We start from the raw sequence: 25,048 nt of genomic DNA on the forward strand, positions 1-25,048 counted from the left end.
TTTGTGATCTCAACCTACCTGCTCTCAATAGTTATCATTTTCTGCTGTGTTTCTATGGAATGATAAGAGATATGAAGTGAAGGTGGGGAGCTGGGAGAAATAAAGTGACAATATCCAGTAGGTGTTGAAAGAAATTCGCTACAGCACAGAGACAGGCCATTTGGCCCACCTGGTCCATGCTGACCCATTTAAACAGCCCACTCCCATCTGCATTGGGGCCATAGCCCTACCATCCATGTACCTATCCAAACTTCTCTTTAATGTTGAGATTGAGCTTGCATGTGCTGGCAGCTTATTCCACACTGTCTGTTCCCCTTAGACTTTTCACCCTTCCCCCTTAACCCTTGACCTCAGGTTAAAGTCCCACCCAACCTCAGTGGAAAAAAAAGCCTGCTTGCATTTACCCTATCTATACCCCTCATAATTTTGCATACCCCTGGATCAAGATGGCTTGCTTCATCTGCACACTTATGGAAAGCATCAAAATAACAGGGATGTTTGACGATACTCGGGGACTTTGTTTCCTGGGAAGGACTCTCCTGTCAGCTGCTAAAGTCACAGCGAAACTTCCGATCACACTACTGCCGAACCTCGGCCGGTGTGCGGGGACTTACAAGGTCAGCGTTACTAAGTCTGGATCCCGGCTCTATGCTGGGAATTAACTTGATTGCAGGAACTTATATTTTACATTTTACTCTGTATTCTCTGGTGCATCACAATATGTTTTGCATAACTGAGCATTTTTCTTTGCAGCCAGTTGTACGAGTTATAACATTACTCTGGGCACTAGGTTAATTAATACCAGAAGAAATAAGGAAGTGCATGCACCTGCCATTAAACTGCCCGCTGAATGACTTTATAAAGTAACATCTCTGGGAACGTTGTGACATTTCTGATGAACCGACAGATCCTTCCTACATGAACCAAACATTAACAGAATGCTTATAAACCATGTGAGATTTAAGATTGGGAAGAAATGGTTCTTTGGTGAGCTTGGCCCGGCAATTCCTATTTTGTATGAACTACTTAACGACACCTAAATATTAGTAACTTAACATTGCTCAACGGGGAAGTATTAACCTCATCATTCTCAATGATCTGGATGGGAATCTGATAAACAGGATCAGCAAGTTTGCAGGTGACACCAGAATTGGGAAGGTGGCAGACAGAGAGAAAGATTATCAAAGCTTGCAGCAGGATCTGGACCAGATAGAAAAATGAGCTGAAAATGGCCACTAGAACTTAATGCGGACAAGTGCCAGGGATTGTACTTTGGGAGGACAAACCAGGGTTGAAGTTAAATGGTGAGTGACAGGGCACCGAGAAGTGTGGTAGAACAGAGGGATCTGGAAATACAGACTAAAAGTTCCTTGGAAGTGGTGTCACAGGTAGATAGGGTTGTAAAGAAAACACATTGGTGTCATAAATCAAAATATTGAGTGCATGAGTTGTTATGTTGAACGTAAAGATGTTATGCTGAAGTTGTGTAAGATGTTGGTGAAACCTAATTTTGGAGTACTGTGTGCTGTTTTGCTCACATACCTACAGGAAAGACATTGACAAAATTTACAAAGCAAACAAGGAAATTTGCAGATTCTGGAAATCTGTGAGTGTTAACAAAATTTACAAGAGTCTTTTTATGACTTGTGGACCTGTGCTCTTGGGAAAGGTTAAACAGGTCAGAACCTTATTCCCTGAGTATAGAGAAATAGGGGAGATTTCATAGAGTATACAAAATTATGAAGGGTATAGATAGGGTAAATGTAAATAAGCATTTTCCACCAAGGTTCATTGAGACTAGAGCTGGAGGTCATGGGTTAAGGATGAAAGATGACATTTATAAAGGGAACATGAGGGGGATCTTCTTCACTTAGAAGGTTGTGTGAGTGTGTGGAAGGAGCTGCCAGCAAAAGTAATGGGTGTGGGTTTGATTTCAACATTTAAGAGAAATTTGGGTAAGTACATGAATGGAAGGGGTATGGAGGGCTACGGTCCGGGTGCAGGTTGATGGGACTAGGCAGATGAATAGTTTGGCACAGACTAGATGGGCTAAAGGGCCTCTGTTTCTGTGCTATAGTGTTCTATGATTCTATGACTGGTCACACCCAGTATGGCATCAACCATGATCCCACCATTGCTACTCTGCTGCCCTCTGGTGGCAGTCAAATTTACTGCAGCTCAAGGTAATCATCCATGAGTTTGACCCACACAAAATGCTGGAGGAACTCAGCAGGTCAGGCAGCATCTATGGAAATGAATAAACAGTCAATATTTCAAGCTGAGACCCTTCGGCAGGACTGAAAATGGAGGGGGAAGATGCCAGAACTAAAAAGTGGGGGGAGAAGAAGAAGGATAGCTGGAAGGTAATAGGTGAAGCCAGTTGTTGGGAAAGGTCAAGGGCTGGAGAAGAAGGAATCTGTTAGGAGAGGAGGGTGGACAATAGGAGAAAGAGAAGGAGGTGGGGGACTCATGGGGAGGTGATAGGCAGGCGAGAAGAAGCAAAATGTCAGAGTAGGAAATAGAGGAAGAAGCGGGGCTGGGAATTTTTTTTACCAGAAGGAGTCATGCCTTCAGGTTGGAGCCAATCCAGATGGAATATAAGATGTTGCTCCTCTATCCTGAGGATGGCCTCATCTTGGCACAAAAGGAGGCCATGGACCGACGTCAGAGTGGGAATGGGAATCAGAATTAAAATGTTTTCATGCCAGGAAGCTCTGCTTGTGGCAGATGCAGCGGAGTTGCTCAGCAAAGTGGTTGTTCAATTTACAACGGGTCTCACTAATGTGGAGGAGGCCACATTGGTAGGTGAAGTGTTGGCTCTCCTGGAAGGAATGGAGGCGAGGGAGGAAGCGTATGGGCAGGTGAGGCACTTGGGCCATTTGCAGGGATGAGTAACCAGAGGGAGATGAGTTGGGAGGGACAAACATTACAAGGGAACTGCAGAGGGAATGATCCCTGCGGAGAAGGGGGAGGTAAAGATATGTTAAGTGGTAGGATCCCTTTGGAGATGGCGGAAGTTGCAGAGGCTCATGTGGTGGTAGGTGTGGACAAGAGGAATTATCAATGTCAAAGTGATGGGAAGATGGGGTGAGTGTGGATGTACAGGAAATGGAGGAGATGCAATAGTGAAGGGAAGGAAACCCTGTTCTTAGAAAGAGAACGGGACATCTCTGATGCCTTAGAATGGGGAGCTGAGTCCTGGGAATAGATGCAGCGGAGGCAAAGGAAATGCAAAAAGGGAATTGCATTTTTACAGGAGATAGAGTGTAAAGAACTATGGTCAAGATAACCATGGGAATCAGTAGTTTATAAAACATGTTGGTTGACAGAAATAGAAACAGAGAGATCAAGAAAGGGGAGGGGGGTGTCAGACATGGGCCAAGTGAATTTAAGAGCAGGTTTGAAGTTCGAGGCAAAGTTGATAAAATTCACGAGCTCAGCAAGGGTGCATGAAGCAGCACCAATGCAGTCGTCAATGTAGCGGAGGAAGAGCTGGTGAGTATTACTGGGGAAAGCTTCGAGTATGGACTGCTGTACAGAGCCAACGAAGGGGCAGGCATAGCTAGGGCCCATGTGGGTGCCCACGGCTACCCCTCGAGTTTGGAAAAAATGGAAGGACCGAAGGAAAAATTGTTCAGAGTCAAGACCAGTTCTGCCTGATGGAGAATGGTTGTGGTGGAGGGGAAATGGTTGATTCTTTTGTCAAGAAAGAAGCAGAGAGCTTTTATGCCTTCTTGATGGGGGTGACTCCTGATTCAGCAGAGAGCTGTTCCAATGGCAGCAAGGGAGTGAATGACATGGAAAGATGCAGAAACAAGCAAGAAAAGCTCTCTGACTAAGACATTGGCTCATTATCTAAGCTCTCTGTCTAAGATTCTAAGACATCTGTATCGATGTCCAAGATTCTAACACAACTGTATTGGATGTGTAATGCCGTGGTTCACATTTTTACTGTTATGCTGTGTGAATTTCATTTAGCAGTTCTGTAGGAGCCGTCTGTTCTGGTTTCAGTCTGTTTGGGTGATTGTTGAAGATAAGGGATGAGGAAAATTGTGTGCCATCCAATTAGGATGGTTGGATTAAGGGGAGGTTTCTCTGGTGAGGGGCACTATGGTTGGACTTGGAGCTTTTGTTCAAGAGGAGAGGAAGAGGGAAGATGCAGGAGAGAAGACGTTGTAGGATTCAACCCAGAGTGGGACTGTGATTCAACGAAGCCGAGGGCTAGATCGATTGAGGATCAGTAACTATGGGGAAACGATGAGCTCCAACTTGTGCACATTTGACTGTTTCATTAAAATGGGACATTTTCTTTTTTTTGTTCTTTTCTTTACTAACCCTTTAGTCAAATTAAGAATCATAATCTTTTAATCGTATGTGGTGTACTGTCTGTAATTTCGTGGCATTAATTTGTAACAGGGTAGCAAATGACACAGCATCTACACAAACCGGGGTTTGGGGTGGGATCGAGAGCACCTCAATCTCATGAGTTTGGCAGAGCCAGAGGTTGTCTTCCCTAGACTTATGCAGCCGAGGAAACCGGGGGGTTTCAGGTGGGACAAATGAGACTCAGGACTGCTTTTGGGGGCTTGCTATTGATAATTGCTTCACAATGGGCTGGATTTGTACAAAGCCCTCCAACAATGTAGTGTAATGCACTTAGTGAAATCCTCCACATTATCCACAGGCACAAGCACAGCTTTCAATTCTGAAAGAAATGTTAAATCATGTCCACTTAAAGGTAAGAGCTGTGAGTCCCAAAAGCACAGTTAAGGATGGATGCAAGCTGATCTTTCTAGCTTACCCACCAGTACCAGGGGCAGCTGCTAAGGTCTTTGTGCCATCTGTGAACTCTCCCCGTGCATAACTAAAGCAGTGAATCCACCCACAGGTAAAGCTCTGCCCTTGCAACACAGAACTGAAGATGAGGTAAAGGTTGTGTAGTGTTGCTGACCATCCTTTCTCTCTTGCCATCTTCAAGAAAAAGGAGGAAATGCTCTTTGGTTAGTTCAAACTCAGGTGAGGAGTGACTTCCTCATGTAGGTGATTGTCATTCTTTGGAACTCAATTTCAGAGAGTATTGATGTCTAGTTGTATTCAAGCAAGGCAGAGGTAGGTTTTGGACACATGGATCAGGGATATGGGATTTGTAAGGGAAAGTTAGAAAAGGATAGTATCAACTGTAAAGGATTTTTTTTGTGTGGGAGTATTAGCCACTTCCTTCTGATATTTTGTATATTTACCACTGGAAAAATGATGACATGATGTGTAGCCATACCTTAGCTGACTTTGAGAGTTGTGTAAACAGCTTCTGGTTCTGTTCCAAAGCTTTTGATATTTAAAATCTGTCTCCTCTTATTCAGTCTGTAATATTCACTAAGTGAGCCAAGGATGGAAGACAATGCCAACTTCTGTTCTAAATCGAACTTCCAATGATGCATTTCAGAACTTGGCCACAACTAGTAAAGCTCCTCTGAAAACTGACTTTTTGCTTGGTGTGTTTTTTTGCAGTTCAGCGCTCCAAACCAGTGCTGTCCTTGACAGATATTCTGGATAGCTGACAAAGAGATGGCAAGGATTAGACAAAGTGTAACGGTATACACACTAATCTGGGTGAATGCAGGCGGACCATCTCCAATAAGCATGAGAAAAGTCCAAAGCAGAGGCAGTCTAACTTGGGGAAGAGAGCAGGACAGACTCTGACTCCTCTCTGACTGTTGGGAGTGAGGTAGAATCATGGCCATTAACTGACACTGCTCATGTTTTAAAAGTTATGAGTCTTCCTATGTGATTGGTTCCAACATCAGAGGGTGCAGAGTCCTTATGCAAGACTCCCAGAAGGTTACTTCACAGGTTGCGTCTGTGGTAAAGAAGGCAAGGACAATGTTGGCATTATTTCAAGGGGAATAGAATATAAAAGCAAGGAAATAATACCAAGCCTTCATAAGACACTAGCCAGGTTGCACTTGGAGTATTATCAACAGTGTTGGGTCCCATATCACAGAAAGGATGTGTTGTCACTGGAGAGAGTCCAGAGAAGGTTCACGAGGATTATTCCAGGAATGAAGGGGTTAACATAAGAGGAGCATTTGGCAGCTTTGGGCCTGTACTCATTGGAATTTAGAAGGATGTGTAGGGATCTCATTGAAACCTATCGAATGTTGAAATGACTAGATAGGGTGGATGTGGAGAGGATGTTTCCTAAGGTGGGGGTATCCAGAACTAGAGGGCACAGCCTCAAAATTGAGAACAGAGATAAAGAGGATTTTTTTTTTAACCAGAGATTAGTAAATCTGTGGAATGCTCTGCCACAGACTGCAGTGGAGTCCAAATCTGTGGGTGCATTTAAGGCAGAAATTGATTGTTTACTGATTGGTCAGGGGATCAAAGGATATGGCAAGAAGGCAGAGATTGAGAGGGATCCAGGATCAGTTATGATGGAATGACAGACTCAATGACCTAATACTGCTCCCATGTCTTCTTGTCTTATGGTCTTCCTCTGAAGAATAAACTACCTGAGTTCATCCAATCATCTGCTTTGCACTGAACTGAATTCTTTAAGTGGCACAGATGTGTCAAGACAGGACATCTGTGGTGAACAAAAGGCAATGGGGGCCAAGGAATTGGAAGTTATGAAAATGGTAGGGGAACATACAAGATGTTCCAGATGTGAGAGGAAAGGGACTGAAGAAGGCGACACAGTGGAGGTAGAGGAATTAAGTTTGGTAGAGCAATAGCAGACAGAAACAATGGGCCTACCAGGGCAATCATCTTGTCTAAATATCTTTAAGTGCTGTACCCTTTAAGTGCTGGTTCTTGGACCAAAATGTTGACAATCCTGTTACCACCACAGATGCTGCTCAACCCACTGAGTTTCTCTCTCTCTCTCTCGCTCTCTCTCTCTCTCTCTATATATATACGTACATACATACATAAAAATAAATAAATAAATAAATAAATAAATAAATAGATGTATACACGTATATATATAATGTATATTTTGCACTGCCTTGGACAGGCTAGTCCTCCGCAGATGCGACATTCCTTTGAGGACCTGGCTCCCAGCTGAGGGATGAGTTCCAGTGAACCTCCCTAATTTGAGCTGGTTTGACTCTGGAATGCTTTTGGCAGCCATTGGCATTCATTGGCTCTCAAACCTGTCCCTGAGACAGAATGTCAGAATCAGAATCAGGGTTATTATTGTTATGTTGTGTAACTTCAAAACATTAAATTTATTCAATGGAAACTGCGGGGAGTTTGAAATACAGGGTTAACTTTGTCTTTACTTCAAGTGAGGTGCACACGTATCACGTGGTAGCATGATGACATAGGTAGGTAACGTATTTTTACATATAACCCGTACAAGACTGCTTAATCAACCAATATATATATATCAGATTACTCAGAATCAGAATCAGGTTGATTATCAGCGGCATGTGATGTGAAATTTGTTAACTTAGCATCTTCAGGGTAATGCAAATCATAATCTAGCAGAGAGAGAAAAAAATGAAAATAATAAATAAAATAAAATAAAACTTAATAAATAAACCTGTCAATGTACTCCCATTCAGTTGGAGGTGAGAGCCGGTTGTCAGTTCATGTTGACATCCAGGGCAGATCGGATGCAATGGATACTCTCCCTAATCAATGCTCTTTATTGGCTCTGCTCGCCACCAGCATCCATTTACTGCCCTCTTCCCTGCAACTAGTGATTTATGGCTCTTTGTTCTCTTCAGTAACCAGCTCGAACCACTCCACGCAGGCACTGACTCCAACATTCACAAACCTGCATGCTATGCTATATCAAAGAATACCTCACAAATAACTACTTATCTGGAAATTGTCTCCAGTCCAGCAGATTACCGGAAACATCATTGCATCTACTTTAAGACACAGAAAGCAAAGTAGCTCCATCTCCCAAAATGGAAGACATCAAACAGTTCTGCAAAATGGAAGCCTCCATCTGAAGCACAAAGCAGGAACAAAGACAATGCTTCCACTGTTCTTGACCCATTCCAGTTTGATGTTTTCTTCCATATTTCAAATCCACCATGGCCAACACACTGAGGGGCTCCGACGACAAGCTAATAAACCAAGCAGGAATCACAACAAGATCAGGTTGAAAGTTGGCCGCCAACTCGGCCATAGACCAGTCAGTGAGCTTCCTGCAATTGAGAGACATCACTGACAACCCATGCCTGGGACGGCAATGCCATATCTCTGCACACTTCCAATGATGGGGGAGTGCAAGGAATAGGTTTGACATAGTCCAGGCAGAGGTACGGAACCACAGTTATCGAAGGCAGTGGAGTTGGGGGGGGGGGGTCATGCAAAATGGGATCTTCCCAAGAGCAAGATCATTGGGCAGAGCTTTGGAGACTGGAGCACTTCCACATTTCTTTCCTCCTGTCCATGCATGACACTCTCCCAACCCTACACCATCATAGCTGAGCACACAGGGGCTGAGAGAGGACCCTAACTGCAAGCTTTGTGGTCAGTGGGTCTCACTGGCACACATACTGTCAGAATACAAAACAGCTTTAACATGAGGATGGCATAGGTGGTGCCATGACAAGGTCCTGCTGTCCCTTGCTGACACACCGGAATTGGCGAGGCATAAAAAGGGACTAAATGGCAGAGAGGCAAACAGGATAGTCATTTTCATCAAGGAGAAGGCCACACCAGTCTTATCAAAGAGGTCTAAATCCAGTCAGCTGCAAATTACTAATTGATGGGAGATGAGGGTCGATGTGGGGAGGAAGCTGCAGTTCCCGGAGGTGGTGCAAACACACTTCAACCAGACATGGTATTGTGGTCCACCGAAAAGAAGAAAAGCACCCTGGCAGAGCTCACAATACCAAGGGGAGAAGGATGTGAGGAGGCTCATGAGAGAAAGGCCCTGACATACCAGTCCATAGTCCAGGAGTGCTGGGACAAAAGATGACGGATGTGGGCTAATCCCCGTGGAGATCGGCTATAGAGGGTTTCCAGCAAGGTCAGCACGGCGGTTGCTATCCGCACTGGGCCTTGATGAAAGAAACAAGAAGCAAGCAGCTCGCAGGATTGGGGAGGAAGCAGAATATGGAGTGGGCGAGAGGAGTCAATCTGGAGGTCAGGAGCAGATGAACAGTGACCTGGCCACCACTGCTGACCAGCCAGCTGGAGAGTGTAGTGGTTAAGGGCCAAAACACTACAGGCAGGTTGGGCACCACCTGACAACATCTGCTCCTGGACAAGGCCCTGATTACCTCATCAGGTAACTGGAGAGAGCACCCCAGTGTACGATGCAAGCTTGCTGACATTGGCACCTGTCTGAAACTTGGCAGTATCAAAATCAACAGAATCAAACGTGGAGGAGAATACATGAAGGCACTGAAACAAAGAGAGGAATCTAGCGAAAAGAAGTTCTTCCCTTTTGTTTAATTTGGCTCTGAGAATATTGCTTTGCTTTGATTTAAAGTCAGTTATTCTGCACTCCTTATCCGGAAATCTGTGCAGTCATCATTCAAGGACTCAACGGAGTTTGGAGGCTGCTTTGTAAACAAAACAGACTCACTTGGTGCTCTTTACATCTTGAAAGATGCAGATTTAATATGAATAATGAATTCATCAGAAAGCATGACAGAATTAATTTTCATCAGCTTTCATAGATAAATTGAGTGGGTAGATTAAAACACATCCATCTTAAGGCTTTTTGATTCCTGGAATAATTGGAATTGCAGATAAAAAGGGAGGATTCGTCCCTTTTTATTCCATCAGGATTATTTCTCTCCTGTCAGTCTCAGTGTCTACTTGGTTAAACCTTAATGATTGTGAGACACGAGAGATTCTGCAGATGCTGGAAATATTGAGCAACACACACAAAATACTGGGGGAACTCCGCAGGTCAGGGAAAATCAATGGAGGGAAATGAACAGCCAAGACCCTTCACAAATAATGTATATAATAATCTTTCTATTACCATGGATCCTTATTCACGTTATTTTACACCTGGATAAGTAGTCATATTGCTGGACTAGTTTTACTAATGATATGCAATTGCTTGTTTTATATATTTGAGTATATTGTAAAATCTATGGCTTGCTAATGGGAAAATGAAAAGTAAAGCTCTTTTGTATCAATAAGCTTGCCATAGTGCCTGGCACAAAAGGAAATGTTCAAGAGGTGCCTCCACAGGGTAGCACAGAAAGACATTCTGAAGTTGGGTTGAAGGAGCTGCCTAAAGAAGTAAGAGAGAAGACCATAAGACACGGGAGCAGAACTCGGCCATGAGGCCTAACGAGTCCGCTCGGCCATTTGATCATGGCTGATCCTTTTCTCCCCTCCTCAGCTCCACTCCCTCGCCTTCCCCCGCAACCTTTGATGCTGCTTCCAATCAAGAACTAACACGAACCTATCAATTTCTGCCTTAACTATATTCAACAACCTGGTCTCCATTGCTGCCTCTGATAAGAAATTCTGAAAATCCACCACTCCCGGGCTAAAGAAATTTTACCACATCTCTGTTCTAAATGGATACCCCTCTATTCTGAAGCTGTGTCCTCTTGTCCTAGATTCCTCCACCATGGGAAACATCCTATCCACATCTACTCTGTCTGGGCCTTTCAGCATTCAAAAGGTTTCAATGAGATCCCCTCCTCATATTTCTAAATTCCAGAGAGTACAGACCCAGAACCATTAAACATTCCTCATATGATAACCCTTTCATTCCTGGAATCATCCTTGTGAACCTCCTCTGGACCCTGTCCAATGCCAGCACATCTTTTCATAGATGAGGAGCCCAAAACTGTTCACAGTACTCAAGGCCTCACCAGTGCCTTATAAAACCTCAGCATCACATCCCCGGTCTTGTTTTCTAGACACCTTGAAATGAATACTAACATTACATTTGCCTTCCTCACCTGGATTTTCTCCTTGATTTGAAAATAATCTGCACATTTACATGTATTTCTTCTACCAAAGTGCATGACCATGCATTCTCCAACATTGTATTTCATTGGACACTTTCCCACCCATTCTCCTAATCTGTCTAAGTCCTTCTGCAGTCTACCTGTTTCCTCAACACTACCTGCCCCTCCACCAATCTTCATATCATCTGCAAACTTGGCAACAAAGTCATCTATTCCATCATCTAAATCATTGATATTCAGCATAAAAGAATCAGTCCCAATATCGACTCCTGTGGAACACCACTAGTCACTGGAAGCAGACCCACTCGTTGCCTCCTACCAATCAGCCAATGCTCTAACCATGCCAGTAACTCACCTATAATACTATGGGTTTTTAACTTGGTAAGCAACTTCATGTGTGGCACCATGTCAAAGGACATCTGAAAGTCAACATCCATTGCATCTCCTTTATCTATCCTGCTTATAATCTCCTCAAAGAATTCCAACAGGTTTGTCAGACAAGATTTTCTCTTGGGAAAACCATGCTGACTTTGTCCTATCTTGTCCAGTGTCACCAAGTATTGCGTAACTTCATTCTTAACAGTTGACACCAAAATCTTCCCAACCACTGAGATCAGGCTAACTGGTCTATAATTTCCTTTCTGCTGCCTTCCTCCTTCCTTAAAGAGTGGAATGACATTTGCAATTTTCCAGTCCTCTGGCACAACGCCAGAGTCAAATGATTTTTGTAAGGTCATTACTAATGCCTCCACAATCTCTAATGCTGCATATATCAGAACACTAGGGTGTGGTTCATCTGGTCCAGGTGATTTATGTACAGAAAGGGTGCAGAAGAGGTTCACAAGGATGATTCCAGAAATGAAAGGGTTTATCATATGAGGAATGTTTAATGGCTCTGGGTCTGTACTCGCTGGAATTTAGAAATATGAGAGGGGGGATCTCATTGAAACCTTTTGAATGCTGAAAAGCCTAGGTCTTTCAATCTTTTAAGCACCTTCTCCCTTCCAATAGTAACTGCACTTACTTCTTTTCCATCACACCCTTCAATACCTGGCACACAGCTAGTGTCTTTCACAGTGAAGAATGATGCAAAATACTCATTCAGTTCATCTGCCATCTCTTGGTCCCCTGTCTAATTTCTCTGGCCACATTTTTTTGTGGTCATATATCCACTCTAAACTCTTTTATTTGTTACATACCTGAAAAAGCTTTTACTATCCACTTTGATATTGTTTTCTAGCTTGTTTTCATATTTCAGCTTTTCCCTCCTAATGATTCTTTTAGTGTTTTAAAAGCTTCCCAATCCCTTCTTCCAGTCTATTTTCCGACTAATTTTTGCTTTGTTGTCTGCCCTCTCTTTTGCTTTTACATTATCTTTCACTTCCCTTGTCAGCCATGGCCGTACTATTTTGCTAGTTGAGTGTTTCTTCATTTTTGGAATACATCTATCCTGCGTCTTCTTCATTTTTCCCAGAAACTCAAGCCATTGCTGCTCTGCAGTCATCCCTGCCAGCAGCTCCTTCCGACTTACTTTGGCCAAATCTTCTCTCATACCACTGTAGTTCCCTTTAGTCTACTGAAGTACGGGTATGTCAGACTTTACTTTCTCCCTGTCAGATTTCAAGTTGAACTCAATCATATTGTGATCACTGGCTCCTAAGGCTTCTTTTATCTTAAGCTCTCCTAATCGCCTCTGACTCATTACATAACACCCAACCCAGTAGAGCTGATCTTCAATGACAAACTGCTCCAGAAAGCTATCTCATAGGCATTCATTAGATACACTCTCTTCAGACCCATTACCAACTTGATTTCCTCAATCGACCTGCATGTTGAAATCTCCCATGACTATCAGAACTGCCCTTTTGACATGCCTTTGCTATTTTCTGTTGTAATCTGTGGTCCACATCCCAGGTGCTGTTGCGAGGCCTGTAAATAACTCCCATCAGGGTCCTTTAACCTTTGCAGTTTCTTAACTCAACCCACAAGGATTCAACCTCTTCCGATCCTATGTCAGATCTTTCTACTAATTTGATGTCATTCTTTACCAGTAGAGCCACGCCACCCCCTCTGCCAACCTTCTTCTCCCTCTGATACAACGTGTAACCTTGGACATTCAGCTCCCAACTACATCCTTCCTTCAGCCGTGATTCAGTGATGACCACAACATCATACCTGACAACTTGTAATAGTGCAACAAGATCATCCACCTTATTTCTTATACTCTGCATTGAGATATAACACTTTGAGTGCTGTATTTGCTACCCTTTTGATTCTGCATCCCTAATGCACTGATACTCACCCTGCTGACTGCAGTTTTGTCCTATCAACTGCCTGAATTTCTTGAGTCTGACTGCATGCTATTTTTGTTTTTTAACCATCCATCCTATACTGAGTCCCTTCACTCTGGTTCCCACCTCCCCAAATTAGTTTAAACCCTCCCCAACAGCTCTAACAAACCTGCCCACGAGAATATTGGTCCCCCTTGGGTTCAGGTGCAACCCATCACTTTTGAACAGGTCATATTTTCCCCAGAAGATGTCCCAGTGATCCAAGAACCTGAACACCTGCCCTCTACACCAGCTTCTCAGCCACGTGTTTATCTGCCAAATCAACTTGTTTCTACCCTCACTGGTGCATGGCACAGGTAGCAACCCAGAAATTACTACCCTGGAGGTCCTGCTTCTCAGCTTTCTACCCAGCTCTCTAACTTCTCTTTTCAGGATCTCTTTGCTTTTCCTTCCTACGTCATTGGCCAAGGCATCTGACAGCTCTCCCACCCACTCCTAAAAGCTGTGTACATGATCCGAGATGTCCCTGACCCCAGCATCAGGGAGGCCACATACCAACTGGCTGTTCGGTCCATGTACACAGAATCTCCTGTTGGTTCCTCTGATTACTGAGTCCCATATCACTACCGCTCAAGTGAAAGAATGGCCATTCAAATGAAAACCTGTCAAATCATTGCATGAACGCCTGGTATATTATAATTTCTGCTTTGCAAAGGAGTGTGCCTGAAGGACAGAAAATAAAGGGAGAGATTTAACATCCTGAACTTTGTTATGCATATAGAAGCAAGCAGCATATTATTTGCTGTATCTAAGGGACAGAAGGAAGAATAAAGCACTTCATCCATTAGTTAAATTCGGTGGCTCTCACACAAGCTTGTAAACCTCAGCATTTCCAGCATCAGGTGAGATGCTTTTCAGACATCCTTAGAAACAGTCCATTAATCCTTCAGTGTACGAATAGATCTTCAAACTGCATTGGAACAAGTTTTCAAAGTTATCTTCGATTATTGCAGTAAGTGCTTTAGCTAGTTCAGTTATAATTGAGTTTTTAAAATATATATCCAACATTCTGTAAAAAAGAATATTTCAATAATGCATATTTTTGCACATCAATGAATTTGTGTTCCTATTTAAAAGCATTTTGAGCATTTATGAGTTTTCTTATAGTTTTGTGGATGCTCTGTTCAGAAAGGAAATATAAAAACTTGAAACCTTTAATAGGATTTAAGTCTACACAGATCTCTAAAATGTTTTGAGATAGGATGGAAGTGAGTATCCTGGCAACAGAGATGAATCATGCTTCACAGAGCCAAATGCTTCCAATCCAGAATGTGTTAGCCTTTGTGAACCTGAGATCCAACAGCTGAATTGAATAATACATAACAAACTTCTGAAAACAGGAAGGCTTTCAATGCAAATGAAATGCAGATGTAATCAGAGACAGGTTACTAAACGATACATCATAAAATAATTCCTTTTACACAAAAGCAATACATTGTTCAGCCACAATGTTCTGACTACAGGTTTCAATCAGACCTTTTTGAATCTATGCTGGCGAACCTGCCTACAGAGCATGGTTCAGATTAGATAAACATCAGGTAGATTACAAGGAAGAAGGAAGTGACAAGGCCAAGTTATATTTTATTTATTATTAGCATTTGCTGGAATGCATTTAAATATTTAAAACTACTACAATCTTTCAACACACACAAAACGCTGGTGGAACACAGCAGGCCAGGCATCATCTATAAGGAGAAACACTGTCGACGTTTCGGGCCGAGACCCTTCGTCAGGACTGGGTAGCTTCCAACCTGATGGCATGAACATTGACTTCTCTAACTTCCGTTAATGCCCCTCCTCTCCTTCTTACCCCATCGCTGACATATTTAGTTGTTTGCCTGTACTCTATCTCCCTCTGGTGCTTCCCCCCCCCCCCTTTCTTTCTCCCGAGGCCTCCCATCCCATGATCCTTTCCCTTCTCCAGCTCTGTATCACTTTTGCCAATCACTTTTCCAGCTCTTAGCTTCATCCCACCCCCTCCGGTCTTCTCCTATCATTTCGCATTTCCCCCTCCCCCCACTACTTCCAAATCTCTTACTATCTTTTCTTTCAGTCAGTCCTGACGAAGGATCTCGGCCCGAAACGTCGACAGTGCTTCTCCTTATAGATGCTGCCTGGCCTGCTGTGGTCCACCGGCATTTTGTGTGTGTTGTTTGAATTTCCAGCATCTGCAGATTTCCTCATGTTTACTACAATTTTTCATTGATTTTACTTTTGTTATTCTTTTTAAAGTAATAAATATTTTTAGAGTTTATTGTTTTACTTTATAATGATTTTTACATGTTTCCCACTACTGGGGACTTAAAGAAGTCCTTAAGTAACTTGACAGCTTTGAGAGATGCAAGGACTTTGCTATCAGTGAGGGTATTTGGGAATGAGAGGGCTGCTTTGGCACACCTAGCTGTCTCATCTGTGAGACAGAGGCTTGGCTGTTAGGTTCCAGGATAATGTGAGCGTAAACGGGAACCTTGGAAAACAAAGGATCCATGTTTGTCTCCTGACCCAATGATTTTCTTGATAATTAGGGGGACCAAAAGGGGATTCTGTGATCAAAAACAAATGCTGGGATGGTGTGTTGTTAAAAATATTGTGGCTAAGGTTTGTAGAATAACGTAATTGGTGTAAACATACAGAATTCACAACCACCGACATTGGGTTAGGCTTCTCTTTACGAGGCTGCCCTGACGTGATGAGGTAATTATGTAATTACTGCATTTTGTGTTCAGTTTTTGGTATTCATTAAATGAGTTGCTACAGTCTTCTTTTAAACATAAAACGCCTCTGCTCTTTGACTTGTGAAAGCTTACATTGGTGAGCCCGATGCTCTAGGACGATTCCAGAGTTATTGAAAACGTTGGCCAATGCAGTCACTTTGAAATTGTCAGAGTTTTGGAAGCAAAATGCCGTTGTTTGGTTTGTATGAGCCAAGGCAAAACTTGCACTTCGAGAAAACACCTGCCTGAACGTGATAACTACCGATCACTGAAAACTCACTTCTTACAGACTTTTGGTCTATCGGAATCTGAGCGCACCAAACAGTTGCTCTCCTTGCCCACCCTCGGCAATACTAATCTGTTGGAGCTAATGGACCACATGCTGCCTCTCCTGGGAAATCGCCATCCTCGTTTATTTTATAAAGAACTCTTCATGCAGCAAATGCCCGATCAAGTTTGCATAGCCCTCACTAATGCTCCCATGATGGACAACAGGGAGCTTGCTAAAATGGCCGACAGTCTACACTCAGCTAGGCAGTGCTGCATCATTCCTCCTCCTTTCTCCACCTGAATAAGCCCGGTCAGCAAGGCCCTCAGTAGAAGAATGTCTGCAGCTGTGAAACAGACAACACCGGCTCTGTGCTTTTACCACACTCACTTTGGCATGACAACCGCCTTGCAGTTTCAACAGTGCCGGCCCATCGAGACATCAGAGGTCTGTCAGCTCCATGGATTCTAGCTGCCAGGGTCGCCTATCATTCATTATGGACACCCTTTCAGAGTGACGCTTCCTGTGTGATTGGGGTGCTCAAATGAGTGGGCTGCCAGCATCGCCTCTTGATGAGAAGGCAAAGAATAACAAAACCTCGCGGGAGGCTGCCAACAGCAGCAAGATCCAGACTTACAGGACACAACAAGAGACTCTGTGCTTCAGTGGATGACAATACACATTGGATTTCATCCTAGCTAAAGTGACTAGACCTGTGCTCAGTGCAGTGTTCCTGTGTGCCCAAGGACTATTAGTCTATATTAAGAACTGATGGTTTGTGGATGTCAAGAACTTTGGGTTGGTACCCTGCTCCTCTATAACGTTCCCCATGACGACTCTGTCAAGCATGTGCACCACCACATGTGAGTTTACTCGAATGCTGGGCGAATTCCCAAACCTCGCCAAGCCTACATTCAAAACATGGGGTTAAGCTCTACGTCTGCAACTGGCCCGCCAGTCCATGCCCACACACGTAGACTGGACCCAGAAAAGCTGGCAACCACAAAGGCCAACATGGAAAGACTTGGCATTGTATGCTGGTCAAATAGCCCCAGGGCTTTGCCCCTCCATATGGTCCCCAAGTCCAATGGTGGTTACTGACCATGAGGCAATTACCAGTGCCCTCATGAGCCTATTGCTCCCTGTTGTTACCCAGTCTCCTACATCCAGGACTTTTTGGCATGTTTAGCAGTAAAGTTAATTTTTTCCGGTTTATCTAGTTGCGGGCTACCTGTGTGCTCAAGCGACATTCACAAAACAGCTGTGATAACCTCACTTGGCCTTTCTGAGTCTCCGTGCATGTCATTTGTCTGGAAAATGCAGCACAGATTTTCCAACGGCTGTATTAACATATTTAAGAGTTTCTTTTTGTTTACCTGGATGACCTTCTGTACTTGTCGCCTGTAATTCCAAATCTGAACACATATCTCATCTCCACACGGGGCCAGCCATTATGAGTGCCAAGTGACTTTTTTTCCTGATGCACGACCACCTGGTCAGCCTCTTAAAGACGTTCCACCCTCCTCAGTAAATTCAGTTCCTCTTTACACATTCCTATCTCCCATCATGGTGTACAGCACCCTTGAGTCCCTGTTGACCTGCATCCCACTTTCTTTGTCTTCATCCACCATGACACACATGTCCCCTTAGGCCCCACTTCCAATGACCCGTTTCGCATTTTGGAACAGAAAGAAAAAACTCCCATCTTAGATGAGAGGGTAAACTTGAACGTATTTCAGCAGATCACCTTAAACTGGCCATCTAGATTTGGAGGGTCCTTCAACCATGACCCTGCCATCACAATATGATCTTGAGCGCTTCAACACACCTCTGGATGAGCCATGGAACATAGCACCCAGGCCAGGCAGCTTGACCGAGCTCTGGACAGGCTCACAATGCCGTTCTTGATTAATTCTGGTGAGGTGGGGGGCTTATGTTGGCTGAAGTAATTGGTGGAAACATACAGAATTCACAACCACCAACATTGGGTTGGGGTTCACCTTAAGAGCGTGGTCAGGCACAACGAGCTAACTATGTAAAGGATTTTTACCACGCTTTCTGTTTGGTTTTTAACATTCAATAAATGAGTTGCTGCAGTTTTATTTAATGTAAAATGCCTCCACCATTTCATTTGTGAAAACCTAATGGTTAAGAACATAGAGGGTGGATCAGAACATGGAACTCTGATATTGTGCTTGTAACAGAGACTTGGTCAAGAGAGGGACAGGAATGGATACTAAATGTTACAAGAATTTGATGTTTTGGAAAAAACAGAGATGGTAAAAATGGGAGGGGGTGGGGTAAGTGTTTCACTCCCATGCTTGACTCTACAGAAGCAGCTCTATTTCCATCTTTAATAACTCTATTTTTCCCTTTCAGGGTTCTTTTGAAGACCCTGACCTGACTGGTTCTTTGTGAGAATGGGACCCGCTCTCGGGGTTCCATAAATGGCTATTGTTCGGCACACCAAAGGCTCGGCCTAAGAGTCCGGCTTGGATTTGGAAGCCTAGGATCTCGGGGCTCTGGAGATGGGTGGATCGAGAGTCAGTGTCACGACAGGAGACCCGTGTGTCGTCAGGTGAGTCAGGTTATCTGCGACTGTGTGGCTGGAGACCCGAGATCTTTGCGACCTTCAGGCACAGAGCTCGATAAAAGCGACATCACGGACTTCTAACATCGTAAACCAACGAGTTGCTTGTTATGCTTCCCCACTCACTGGGAAAATGGAGACACCTCTTCCTCCTTTATTAATGAGAGAGAGAACCTGTGGTATGTAGAATACCAGGTGAAATGCAAAGTCTTTGGGTTGCTGCAAGATTATGTCTTTGCTGTTGCTTTGCTCATGCTTGAGTGCTCAGTGGTGGGTGCCGATGCTTTTTTCTGCAGGTGGGGGGAGCGGGAATTGTTGTTCGCTGCCACTTACATGCAGGAGGGAGGGGAGCTGGGGGGTACTTCGGGGTTCAAACATTTAACTATCATTCATTCTTTGGGGCACTCCTCTGTTTTTGTGGATGATTGCAAAGAAAAAGCATTTCAGGGTGTATATTGTATACATTTCTCTGACATTAAATTGTACCTTTGAACAGACAACCCATTGGGCCAAAATCCTTCATCAGGAGCATCACAACTGAAAAGAGAGAGGGCAAGAACCAGAATAAAAGACAAGGGGGAGGAGGAGCATGAGTGGGCAGGCAATACAGTCAATGAATCAAGGCCCAAGAAGGGAAGGTAGGGAGGTTGGTGGTGGGTGGTAAGGGGAGAAATGATGTGAGAAGCTGGGATGTTGGGATGTGATAAGTGAAAGAGGCAAAGGGCTAAAGATGAAGGAATATGATGGGAGAAGATAGAGGACCATAAGAAAAAATGGAAGGAGGTGGGGAACTAGAGGGAGGAAAGTGAAGATGATGAGCAGGTTGTGAGAATGGAGGAGGCCACACAAGGAGTACAAGATACAATAAACAACCCTGATGGATTCACACATGAAGTACTGCCTCACCTGAAAGGATTGTTCAGGGCATTGAATGGTGGTGAAGGAGGAGGTGTAGGTGCAGGTGTAATAGTCGGCCTGGCTGGAGTGGATTGGTGGGGAGGGATGAACGGACAACAGAGCTGTAAAGAGAGTGATCCCTGGGGGAGGGGAGGAGAAGATGTTTGTTGGTGGGATCCCAATGAAAGTGGCAGAAGCTGCATTGAATGATATATTGGATGTGAAGGAACATGGCATGGTAGGGGGAAGATGAGGGGGACCTTACCTCTGTAATGTGGTGGAAGAGATGAGATGACAGTAGAAATGCAGGAAATGGAGGAGATGCAGGTAAGAGCTGCATTAAAAGTAGTGGAGGGAAATCTCATTTCCTGAAGAAACTGGAGATCTCAGTTGTCCTGGAATGGATAAACTCATCATGAGAACAGATGCTGTGGAAGTGGAGAAACTGTGAGAAGGAACTAGGATGCTTGCAAGTGGGAAGAGATGTAGACAAGTTAACTTCGAAAGTCAGTCTGTTTGTAAAAGTTGTTGGTAGATAATCAGATTCCAGAGATGGAAACATAGACAATGAAGGGGGAGAAAGGTATCGGGAAAGGACGAAGTGAATATAAGTGTGGGATGGAAGCTGGTGACAAAGTTGATGAAATTGACAAGCTCCACATGTGTTGTAGTAATGGGTGACACAAACTTCCTAATATAATCTGGGGCCTCCTTAGTGCAAGAGGTTTAGATGGCAGAATATCTGTTAATTGCATCCAGGAGGGTTTCTTGAACCCACAGGAGGAAGTGATCAACCTGGAAATGGTTTTGGATAAAGAGCCTGACCAGGTGACTGACCTTTCAGTGGAAGAGCAGTTAGGGAACAGTGACCAGAGTTCCTTAAAGTATCTAAAGTTCAGGGTAAGTATGGAATGTGGGGGAGTGTTAAATTTGAACAAGGAAAATTATGAGTATTAGGCAGGAACTAGGGACAGTTACTTGGGAACAGCTGTTTTTGGACAAGCCCACATTTGACATGCAGAGGGGGTTTAACAACCATCTGTATAGAGGACAGGACACGCATAGAAACATAGAAAATAGGTGCAAGAGTAGGCCATTCGGCCCTTCGAGCCTGCACCGCCATTCAGTATGATCATGGCTGATCATCCAACTTAGAACCCTGTACCTGCTTTCTCTCCATACCCCCGATCCCTTTAGCCACAAGGGCCATATCTAACTTCTTCTTAAATATGGCCAATGAACCGGCCTCAACTGTTTCCTGTGGCAGAGAATTCCACAGATTCACCACTCTCTGTGTGAAGAAGTTTTTTTCTAATTTCGGTCCTAAAAGGCTTCCCCTTTATCCTTAAACTGTGACCCCTCATTCTGGACTTCCCCAACATTGGAAACAATCTTCCTGCACCTAGCCTGTCCAATCCCTTTAGAATTTGATACATTTCAATAAGATCCCCCCTCAATCTTTTAAATTCCAGTGAGTATAAGCCTAGTTGATACAGTCTTTCTTCATATGAAAGTCCTTCCATCCCAGGAATCAATCTGGTGAACCTTCTTTGTACTCCAAGAATGTCTTTCCTCAGATTAGGGGACCAAAACTGCACACAATACTCCAGGTGTGGTCTCACCAAGGCCTTGTACAACTGCAGTAGAACCTCCCTGCTCCTGTACTCAAATCATTTTGCTATGAATGCCAACATACCATTTGCTTTTTTCACCTCCTGCTGTACCTGCATGCCCACCTTCAATGACTGGTGTACAATGACACCCAGGTCTCGTTGCATCTCCCCTTTTCCTAATCGGCCACCGTTCAGATAATAATCTGTTTTCCTGTTCTTGCAACCAAAGTGGATAACCTCACATTTATCCACATTAAATTGCATCTGCCATGAATTTGCCCACTCACCTAACCTATCCAAGTCACCCTGCATCCTCTTAGCATCCTCCTCACAGCTAACACCGCCGCCCAGCTTTGTGTCATCCGCAAACTTGGAGAAGCTGCATTTAATTCCCTTGTCTAAATCATTAATATATATTGTAAATAACTGGGGTCCCAGCACTGAGCCTTGCAGTACCCCACTAGTCACTGCCTGCCATTCTGAAAAGGTCCCGTTTACTCCCACTCTTTCCTTCCTGTCTGCCAACCAGTTCTCTATCCACATCAATACCATACCCCCAATACCATGTGCTTTAAGTTTGCACACTAATCTCCTGTGTGGGACCTTGTTAAAAGCCTTTTGAAAATCTAAATATACCACATCCACTGGCTCTCCCCTATCCACTCTACTAGTTACATCTTCAAAAAAATGGCATGTTCTAGTACAAAGGAAGGACAAGGATGACAAGATAAGGGACCTTGAATGTTAAGAAATGTGAATTTAGTCAAGAAGAAAAATGAAATGAATAAGGTTTTGGAGGCTAAAATCAAACAGAGCCATTGAGGATTATAAAGATGTCATTAAAGAACTCAAGAGGGGAATAAGGAAAGGCAGGTAGGTCCATGAAAAATCCTTTGCAACTAGAATTAAAGAGAATCCCAAGACTGCTCTATATTCTTCAGAGCAAGAGACCATAAGCCCATAAGACAAAGGAGCAGAAGTCGGCCATTCAGCCCATCAAGTCTGCTCTGCCATTTCATCATGAGCTGATCCAATCCCCTTTAGTTTCATTCCCCCACGTTCTCACCATAACCTTTGATGCCCTGACTTCTCAGATACCTATCAATCTCTGCCTTAAATACACCCAATGACTTGGCCTCCACTACCGCCTGTGGCAACAAATTCCATAGATTCACCACCATCTGGCTAAAAAAATCTGTTTGCATCTCTGTACTGAATGGGCGCCCTGCAATCCTCAAGTTTTGCCCTCTCGTACAAGACTCCCCCACCATGGGAAACAACTTTGCCACATCCACTCTGTCCATGCCTTTCAACATTTGGAATGTTTCTATGAGGTTCCCCCTCATTTTTCTAAACTCCAAGGAGTACAGTCCAAGAGCGGTCACACATTCCTCATATGTTAACCCTCTCATTCCCGGAATCACTCTAGTGAATCTTCTCTGAACCCTCTCCAGTGTCAGCACATCCTTTCTTAAATAAGGAGCCCAAAGAGGATAACTAGGGAGCGGGTAGAACCACTCAAGGGAAGCCACTGCAGAGAATTTGTTAGGGATATGATTTATGAGCATTTGAAAAACCGTGACCTAATTAGGGACAGTCAACATGGTTTTGTCATGGTTTTGTACAGGAGAAGCCATGTCGTATTAAACTTGATTTGCTTTTTCAGGAGGTGACTGAAAGTGATTGATAAAGCTGGAGCTATGGAGGTTGGTAACGAAGATTCTCATAAGGCATTTGACAAGGTTTCGCTTGGGACACTTACCAGAAGATTAAGATGCTGGGATCTACAGTGAATTGGCTGTTTCAATTCAGAATTGACCTGGACATATACAATGGATAGTAGTCAATGGGATTTATTCTAGCTACAGTCCTCTAACTAGTGCTGTTCTGCAGGGACTGTGGTTGTTTATGATATATAAATTATCTGGATGAAAATTATATGTGGATTATTAAGTCTGCAAATGATAAAAGATTGATGGTGTTTTCGTAAGCATAGTGCCTGACAAAGTATGGAGTAGGATCTTGATCAGTTGTAGATATGGGTGGAGAAATGGCAAGTGGAGTTTAACCCAGTTGAATATGATGCATTGCACTTTGGGAGATCAAATGTAAAGTGACCATACACTATTAAAGGCAAAACTCTTGATAGTATTAATGTGTAGAGGTATCTTCATGTCCAAGTCCATAGATCACTGAAAGTAGATCTGCAGGTTGATAATGAAGGCACGTAGCATGCTTTTCTTTATTAGCTGAGGAGATGAATTCAAGAGCCATGAAGTTAAGTTGCAGCTTCATAAAACTCCAGTTTGGCAACATAAAGAGAATTGCATTGATTTCTCATTGCCCCATTATAGGAAGGATGTTGGGGCTTTGGAAAAGGCAGAAGAGGTTTACCAGGAGGCTGCCTGGATTAGAGGGCATGTGCTGTAAGGAGAGGCTGGACAAACTTGAGTTGTTCTCTCTGTAGTGATGGAGCCTGAGGGGAGACATAATCAAGATTTATAAAATTATGAGAGTAGACAGTCAGTATACATTTCCCAGGGCTTAACTTTCCAACATACATTTAAAATGAGAGAACGTAACTTTAAAGGAGATGTGCAAGGCAATTTCTTTACACTGAGCGTGGTAGGTGCTTGGAATGCACCCCATGAAATTATGGTGGAGGCAAAGACTAAAGATGCTCTTAGGCACAGGGATGCTAGTCTATGGGCAATGTGCTGGCAGATGGCATTAGTCCAGTTGTACTAAACAAACAAAATGCTGGAGGAACTCAGCAGGTCCGGCAATATCTATGGAGGGAAATAATCCATCATGAGGATCATGAGGGGAGGGTGAAAATCACTGGAAGTTCGAGAAATCGATGATCGTGCCACTAAATGAGAGGCTACAGATGGAGTATGAGAAGTTGCTTCTCCAACCTTTGTTTGGCCTCATTACAGCAGTAGAAGAGGCCATTGAAGCCATGGACCAAAATGTCGATATGAGAATGAGAAGGCAAATTGAAACGGGTGACCACCAGGAGATCCTGGCTCTTGTGTCAAAGGTGTGTCGGGTCTCACTGATTAGAGGATGCCACTTCAGGAGCCCCGGATACAGTAGATAACTCCATCCGATTTACAGGATTTACATTGCCTCACCTGGAAGGACTGTTTCAGGCTCTGAATGATAGTAAGCGAAGTGGTGTTGGACTGGTATACACTTGTTCTGCTTGCGGGGATAAGTACCAACTGAGAGATGAGGGAGGAATAGTTCAGTTGGACATTTGATTATTAATTTAATGAGTCCGTCACACCCTGGACCAAAAGATCTGTTCCTGCGCTTTACTGCCCTACATGGTGAAAGGAAACAAAGAAAATGTGATGACATCAAAAATGATTTCTGGCCTCACAGTCCAGTAGTTACCTTATCTACTTCAGACTCCAACATCCAGGTCAATGGAATGCTCTCCAACAGAAGGAAGACAACTCTGCTGTTTCTGGTCAGTTAACCATGGATCTACCATGTCCCATTTCAGGGGGTTCAGATCTACTTAGCTCTGGGAACATGGCCTGAGGTATCAGATTCTAACAGATGGATCCAAAATCTTACCAAATCAAATTCTGCTGACCTCCAGTCTATGTCCTTGCCTGAATCTTTTGCTTGGATACTTGATGCTGACAATTTTACATCTGGCAAGAGATTGCACTGCATCTCCTACAATAGGAAGGC

The 25,048-nt window shown here is 43.7% G+C and overlaps 1 long non-coding RNA gene across 1 annotated transcript; it reads left to right on the plus strand.

The window, feature by feature from the left end:
- The first annotated feature begins 388 nt into the window (after positions 1-388).
- Positions 389-23,132, plus strand: LOC132404383 (uncharacterized). Its single transcript, XR_009515515.1, has 3 exons — positions 389-617; positions 18,620-18,818; positions 23,007-23,132. It is a non-coding gene; the product is annotated as an uncharacterized LOC132404383 (long non-coding RNA).
- The last annotated feature ends 1,916 nt before the right edge of the window (positions 23,133-25,048 follow it).

The sequence above is a fragment of the Hypanus sabinus genome, chromosome 14, assembly GCF_030144855.1.
Source record: "Hypanus sabinus isolate sHypSab1 chromosome 14, sHypSab1.hap1, whole genome shotgun sequence".
Classification (NCBI taxonomy): domain Eukaryota; kingdom Metazoa; phylum Chordata; class Chondrichthyes; order Myliobatiformes; family Dasyatidae; genus Hypanus; species Hypanus sabinus.